This window comes from Poecilia mexicana, unplaced genomic scaffold, assembly GCF_051168715.1.
Source record: "Poecilia mexicana isolate PSO_F unplaced genomic scaffold, ASM5116871v1 scaffold_20, whole genome shotgun sequence".
NCBI classification, from domain to species: Eukaryota; Metazoa; Chordata; class Actinopteri; order Cyprinodontiformes; family Poeciliidae; genus Poecilia; species Poecilia mexicana.
This window is the reverse complement of record NW_028263389.1, coordinates 24,881,275-24,889,454: the sequence shown is the minus strand read 5'-3', so window position 1 is coordinate 24,889,454 and position 8,180 is coordinate 24,881,275. Positions and strand designations below refer to the sequence as shown.

Genomic DNA, 8,180 nt, shown 5'->3' with positions numbered 1-8,180 from the left:
AAAATACATAATTGTTAAAACTAACACTGTGTCATGACACAGCCTCTGAAAACAAGTTCCTCTGCCTTCTCCTATGGAAATGCTGTCATCTGCACAAATGCAGACCATCAGAAACAACCAATCATGGTCAGGAGGAGGGTCTTAGTGCTGTTAATCATTATTCTCACAATCCCCCCTCCCTCTCTCTCTGTTACACTACAGCTACATCATCACAACACATCTTGCCATGAATGCTCAGGCTAGAAACCATAGTCACCAATGAGAGCAGATAATACAGTTTTTCCAGAATAGTGAGTTGTTTCACCACCATTAGCACATTAAATAGCGAGTACATGAGGCTGACTGACAGCCCTAAGATCCTCCTTCTGACTCTGATAGGTTATTTGGAATCTATATTATTGGACTGAGTGAATTTATTTTAAATTTCCTGTATGGACTGGAGGTGTTAAGTGCCTTCAGATGACATGTTTTGTGAATTGGTGCTATATAAATAAAACTGATTCAAATAAAAAACGTGGTTGTCAAAAATGATATTGACTACAGACAATTCAGTTAACAGAGTGGATAACTTCATGAGATAAGGCAAGGTTGGTTTGGTAAGATGAATGAAGCAAAATTTTAAATATCTGCTTTGTATTTACTCAAGTAATTCTGAACATTTCTGATGATCTGAATCATTTAGGGATGACTAAAAAGCAAAAATCGAACAAAAATTCTTTTGAGGTGAAATATTTCTCATAGCATTGTATGAATCTGAAAATAAATTGAAGCAATGTAGCGTCTCACAAAAAGAAATAAAGGCAGACAGAACATAAATAAAATGACCTAAAATATTTTATTTATTAAAGCAAAAACAAAAATTAAAAGAAATGCATAAACTCCATCTTTTGGAGTTCAGAAATATGCCATGATCTAATATATCCCAGTGTAAAACAAAGGACTTGAGATCAGACATAAACTTGTCAGTGAATTGGACTCCCTGTGCTGTAAAAGCCAAACGCACAGACACGAGGCAGTGAAAGCTGTGTATTGAGCTTCCACAGACACACACCTCAGTTTTATTGTGTTCAAATGAGACGCATCGAAAGGCTACCATTTTACAAGGAAACGGTGCATCCAGCTTTTTGTCCTCTTTCTATTAGTATTGTAGAGGGAGTGAAGAGGGAGATGGCTGATCTGAAAAGCACAGCTCTTTCATGTCTTTAGTTGTACTAAATAGCACTCTCACAGTTCAAGCAAATGGTAGATCTGCAGACATTATATTGGTGACAGTCATTAACAACAGACAGCCAAGAGAAGAAATAAAAATGCATTTGTTCTTTGATCCAGTTGCTCATGTAACTTCAGAAAGAGTAGAATAACAAATCAAGGCTAAGACATGCCATTTAAATGTTCTTTTGTCCGTTAGTTTGGCCATATTTGAACTAAAATTCAGTAAGATTAGCACTGAAAGTATTTTCATTCAGGAAGTTAGGAGAATAAAAACAAAAACTTCTGGCTCGTTATATTCTCTTGTGCTCCCGGATTCAATGATTCCATACGTGGAAACAAAAGCCACACAGAGATGACAGTCAACGCTCCACATCATACATTTTCAGAGTTTATTCTAACATTTAAAAGTATAAAATCACATTGACAACACAGACACTTCAAACACACAAAAACAGACATTCATTTACCTGAGACAAGTGGGGTAAAAAAGAAAGAAAAGCAAAGACGTCTTTGGAGAATTGTAAGAGCAAATCTGATTTGTTACTCCTGTGTACAAAGTTTTATAGTAAAGGTGTATTCTTGTCTTTAATTTATTCAAATAAGGCGTATCTTTGCTCATCCAACCAGGAGCTGTCTCTGACCCTCTTTAAAGTTAGAAACTCCCTGAAATTTGTTTTTAAGATCAAACACCAGTTGTTACCATTATCTAAACAAAGTGGAAGCAGAAACTCTCCTCTACTGGCCTGGACTCCTGCTTTTTTACGGCTTTTCACAGATCAGTGTAAAAGCTGGAACTTCTCCTGATTGTTTCCCACACAAAGGGCAGTTCATAAAAGATCTTAGCAAACAATCTGCTGTAATTACAGGTAACATAAAGGTCAATAGGGCAGAATAAGTTATTAATCTGAAAAGTATAATTAGGCTATTTCAATCAAGACATGTTAAGTTTTAAAACTAGCATATTTTAAATTTATTTTCTTAACAATCCCTCTTTTAATCTCTTCTAAGAGATTACACTCTAAAATATAAATTTAAAATATAAAAGATGAGCATAAACCTAGATTCAGAAACACCATCTTATAGCTGAAAAGTTACACCCCCCCTTTTTAGTATGCAACCTTCTACATAACATTTGTTGTTTAAATGTTGGCATATTCATTGCAAATAAAATCAGACCAAATCGGACAGCAATATCATATAAAGGATTCAAATCCTAAAATAAATGTTCAAAATTGTCTAGCCCATAGTCATGTCTTACCAGAAAAATTATTTAAAATGCATCAATTTGTCAATGCTTAACAGAAACTTTACCACAAATCTTAATGTTATACTGAAAATAAAGTTTTGAAAATTCAATCAAATATTCCTGATGTTAATAGAGCTTTGGAGTTGACGTCACAGGATATGACGTTTTCGTCGCTCAGCGCCATGTCTGGGGTCCACAGACCAAAACAAACTATTCAGAACACCGGTGTTTTCATTGTGTTACCAACCGCAGTAAAGTTGTTTTCAAGTTGGATACTGGATAAACCGAGCTCCACGGAGTAAGAGACGTTCAGCTCAAGGTTGATCCGATTTATGAACGCTAATTTCGGCCCGCTGTTCTTAAGTCTCTCCACAAGCGCTCGGAGTTTCACATTGCTGCTGTCAATTTCCGAACACTCCTGTGCATAAATGCTTTGTCTTGTGACCAACTGATACCAAAAAGTGGACATTCATGCTATTACACGAGGCACACTATCCTCTATTAAAATTTTAAGTCATATTCAATAATTTTAATATTAAATGTTTTCTTCAGTAGCTTCCAAATTGTGTCCCATTAACTCAATCTGCTTGAAATTGTTCTACTAGATTGTATAGATGAGGCACACTCACCTTTATTACATTTGAACACCTTTTATATATTTTTTAGCTATTTCTGCAGTCAAAATTTTTTATTTTTCTTAGCTTGTAGGTCATGTAACCTATTAACTCAAAATCTGTGTACAATTATTCTATTAAACTATATAGATTAGGCATATTTTATTCCATTTTGACCCCTTTTTTATTTTTAACCAGAATTATATTTTAAAAAAAAGAAAATTCATAAAATGTATTACCTCAGAAGATCATCACTTGTTACCCGTAATGTTCAATTGCATAAAATTCTAGGCCAGGATCTATGTCATTACATGTTCACTTACCTGAAATATGTTAAATACAACAAATATTTATTAAAGTGTGGTCTATTTCATAAAATTTGTCACCTTTATTGTTTAATTACACATTAAATGTTTAAAGATGGGCTCTTTCATCTGGTTTGTGTCATGATGTGGCGGTGGACACAAATGCAGCAGGCAGTGGACTTACTTTATGTGGATGTAGAAACAAGGCTGATCTAACAATAAGAACTAAGGAACACAGAGCAAGAGAAACTAGAAGATCTAAACAAAGAAATAACCCAACTAGAATGACACAGAAAGATTCAGACATGGAACAATAACTGAACCTATGGTGATCAAATTAAGAAATAAACATTACTAGAAACCCTGCAGGGAGGCTGAAATAAGAAATAACTAGAAGGATAAAATAGAATAGTCATTAAAGAAGGCTTGACATGGACTCAGACAAACAAGGAAAAGCAATAATATTATTCTAACTACACTAAATACCATGAACCACTTAAGTGAATTGAAACACAAAGTTAATAAAATGAAAAGCAAAACAAACCCAAAAACCCAGTGTCTTGACAGATGTCTGATTATATAATTGTTTACTTTAATCACATAAAATATTTATTTAAAAATATAATCTCATTACATGTATGTTTATTACCTGAATATTTAAATATCAAATTGTTACTTAAAATGTGATTCTTTTCTTCACGTTTGCATGCAACTTGAAGTGCTTGAATCAAACGATTCATGAATGTTTAATACATTAAATTATTAAATGAGAGAACAGCCACTTCCAGTTGTACACATATTTCAACACAAATGGTTCCTGTTCCTCTTCAGAGTCTGCAGCCTTGCTGAGCTCCTCTGCTGGGGTTCCTTCCTCCTCAGCCTCTCCAACTTGCTCCTCTTCTGTTGCCTCTGCTACTGTGTTTTCATTATTTATCTCTTCTGGGGTAAATAATGAAATCAGTCTCAGTAACCTGTTGATGGTTTTGCTGTATCGCCTCTTTAATTGACGCCCATGTCGGTCCGATGTTGTGGCGTTTACCTCAGTGACCCACATTCAGCGCTGGACCCCAGTCAGGATTGAGCTCATCCATTTCATACGTCGGTTTGCCTTTAAGAGGACATATCAGAACACATCGCTATTAAAGCTGTAAATTTGATAACACTAGTAAAATAGTTTACTTCACAATAATGTAATAACCTCGATGTCCACTGACAAAACTCGGACTATGCTACATAAACAATATTAGCCCGAGCTAAACAACAGAAACTGAACGTAAGAACACTCGGACAAAATCATAGAACAACATTATGACACAAAACCAACAAAGCAAATTTAGACACTCACCAGAAAGGAAATGTCTGGAGGAAACTTGTAGGTATCTGGGGATTTTGGAGAACGTGATATCAAGACGTGTCACCGCTGATACCAGGACATTCGTCTTCTTTTCGTTAGCACCGATAGCTTAGCCTCCTCACGTTGTTTCCAAGCAGGATAATAGTGAAACCAAAGTCCGTCTTATATCCTTTTACCGTTTCAGTCGTGTGATCGGACATTACAGACAATAACGTAGCAAGTTCGTACCATAGTTAAATTATTTTAAGTAACTTGGATTGAAAAAATCTGCGAGACTGTTTTTTTTTTATACTGCGAGACTGTTGTCTATGGACCCCTAAGATGGCACTGATACCCCTCCGACTAGAGCAGTGACGTCACGCTCCAAAGCTCTATAGGATGATACACAAATATTTGTCCAAAATTATCCATGAAATGAATGAGCAAGTTAGACACAATATACTGCATATAAAAGACCTACTGTCATGTTGGGTTCCAGTTTACGCACCCACATGCACGAACACAATCAGGAGACACGTGTGCAAAACAATAATAAAGTTTATTGAAAAGGGGACAGGGTTGGGGAAAAACACGGAGCAGGAATCTGGAAGGGACAACCAGTTCAGCCACTGTCAACGAGAGGAAGCGGTTAGTATAAGTGAATCCAGGGAGGTGGATGAATTAATATACTGAGGGGGAAACGGCTTACTTAGGAGCAGACAGAAGTTCTCTTGGAAGCAGAGAAAGACCCAGGGGCGGTGTGGAGTGGCAACGAACCATTGGAGGGCGGACAGGTAAGTCAGGCTGAGTGGAGGGGCGAGCTGGCGGCTGGTCGCGGTCCGGGATAACGATCCACAGGACTCTTTTCTTGGAAAACCCCGGAGGGATCCAGGTAACCTGACAAAAGGAAAAACACAGGAGGCGATTATCTCGGGAAGAGCTCAGAGGGCCTTACTCTGGAACGATTTGTTACCGAGGTAAACAAACACTCAGGCAAGGAAGTGTCAGCTCGCAGCTTCTTAAATATCCCCAGCCTCAGTCAGCTAATGCGCCACAGGTGTGTCCCTGGGTTCGACCACATGCTTCTCCAGGGGCTCTGCTCCTAGGCGGCATCTGGTGGAGGAAGTGGGAAGCAGCAGGCTTCCAAAAACAACAAAACAAACCACCGATCCTGACAGTACCCCCCCCTCAACGGACGCCCCCTGGCGGCCGAGAAGAGGTGGATGGCTGAGAGGCGGTGTAGTCACTTATCAAAGAGGGGTCAAGAATAAAGGAACGGGGAATCCAGGAACGTTCCTCCGGGCCATAGCCCTCCCAGTCGACGAGGTACTGGAAACCACGACCTCGCCAACGGGAGTCCACAATCCGGCGGACGGAGTATGCCGGGTGACCATCAACCTCACGGGCGGGAGGAGGGGGTTCGGCTGGAGGGCAAAGGGGGCTTGACCGGACTGGTTTGACCTGGGAGACATGGAAGGTGGCATGAATACGTAAGGAAGGGGGCAGACGAAGACGTAGAACTGTTGGACTGACCACCGCCAAAATCTCAAATGGGCCAATAAATTTAGGAGACAACTTCCTGGACAAGGACTTTAGGGGGATATCCTTAGTGGATAGCCAAACCTTTTGACCAGCTGTATAGACCGGAGCCGGTGTCCTCTTGCGGTCGGCCAGACGTTTGTTACGTTCGGCTGTATGGTTGAGTGCGGTTACAGTTTCCTTCCAGATCTTATTGCAACGGCGTATATGATGCTGAACTGAGGTTACTGAAATCTCGTCTTCGTCAACGGATAATAAAGGTGGTTGGTACCCCAGGGAGACCTCGAACGGAGACAACCCAGTGGCAGAAGAGATGTGGCTATTGTGGGTGTACTCGACCCAAGGGAGATAATGAGCCCAGTCTTCGGGGTTGGAGGAGGAGATGCAGCGTAGGGTAGCCTCCATCTCCTGGTTCATTCTCTCGGTTTGCCCGTTAGTCTGGGGATGATAACCGGAAGAGAGAGCAGCTTTGGCACCCAACGCAGAACAGAACTGTTTCCAAACCTGTGATATGAACTGGGGGCCCCGATCTGACAGGATCTCCTGAGGCATGCCATGCAGCTTGAAGACATGCTTAATTAACAACTGGGCAGTCTGAGCAGAGGTGGGAAGCTTGCGGAGAGGAATGAGATGGCAGGATTTCGAAAATCGGTCAATGACAGTAAAAATGGTGGTCATACCTTTAGACGGGGGTAGTCCAGTAACGAAGTCTATGGCGATGTGTGACCAGGGTCTTTTGGGAGTTGGAAGAGGCTGTAACAACCCTGCGGGAGGCTGGTGAGATGACTTATTTCTCGAACAGACGGGGCAGGCGAGAACAAACTCCTTAGCATCCTTGTGAACAGAGTCCCACCAAAACCTTCGATTAATTAGCCCGATTGTGCGGCTTATACCTGGGTGCCCGGAGAATTTGGATGAATGTATCCACTTTAGGAAGCGGGATCGGACGGAGGTGGGGACGTAGATTCTCCCTTGGGGACAGGACTCGGGTGGAGGCTCCAGGCGTTGAGCCTGACGGATTATGTCCTCCATTTCCCATGTCACAACCCCTACCGTGCAACTAGGGGGTAACAAGGGTGCTGGGCCCTCGTCTGAATCATCAGGCGTGTAGAGTCTGGAGAGGGCATCCGGCTTGACGTTCTTGGATCCTGGTCGGTAGGAAATAGACAGGTTAAACCGGGAGAAGAATACTGACCAGCGGGACTGTCGGGGGTTGTTCTGTTTAGCCGATTGCAAGTACGAAAGGTTCTTATGGTCAGTCCAGACAACTACAGGATGTACAGCTCCCTCCGGCCAATGACGCCACTCCTCCAAGGCGAGCTTTATCGCCAACAACTCCCGATCTCCTACGTCATAGTTTCGTTCAGCTGGCGAAAGTCTGCGGGAGAAGAAGGCACATGGATGAGTCTTGTGATCTTGCGAAGAAATTTGGGACAGGACGGCCCCTACTCCAGAGTCTGATGCATCGACCTCCAGAATAAACTGCTTGGTAGGGTCTGGCTGGATGAGGATGGGTGCGTTAGCAAACAATGACTAACTGTACAAAAGCATCCTCTGCTTCGGGCGTCCAGGTAAACGTTGTCTTGGTGGATGTAAGAGCTGTCAATGGAGAAGCCGTCTGGCAGTAGTTGCGTATAAAACGGCAATAGAAATTGGCGAACCCTAGAAACCTTTGCAGTTGCTTGCGGGTTTCTGGTTTGGGCCACTCCAACACTGCTTTTATCTTGTCCCCCGACGGTCTTACCTGTCCGCCCTCGAGGACATAGCCAAGGAAGGTGACTGAGGGTTGATGAAACTCACACTTTTCGGCTTTGACATAAAGCCGGTTCTCAAGGAGGCGCTGGAGAACTTGTCGGACGTGCCGTTTGTGTTCCTTCAGGGAGCTGGAATAAATCAGAATATCATCCAGATAGACAAATACAAAATCATTT

General features: G+C 41.6%; 1 long non-coding RNA gene across 1 annotated transcript; it reads right to left on the bottom strand.

Annotated features, from left to right (window-relative positions):
- Nucleotides 1–3,947: 3,947 nt before the first annotated feature.
- LOC148153519 (uncharacterized) lies at nt 3,948–5,074 on the bottom strand. Its single transcript, XR_015761683.1, has 2 exons — nt 4,723–5,074; nt 3,948–4,485 (listed from the first exon to the last, which is right to left on the bottom strand). It is a non-coding gene; the product is annotated as an uncharacterized LOC148153519 (long non-coding RNA).
- Between the last annotated feature and the right edge of the window lie 3,106 nt (nt 5,075–8,180).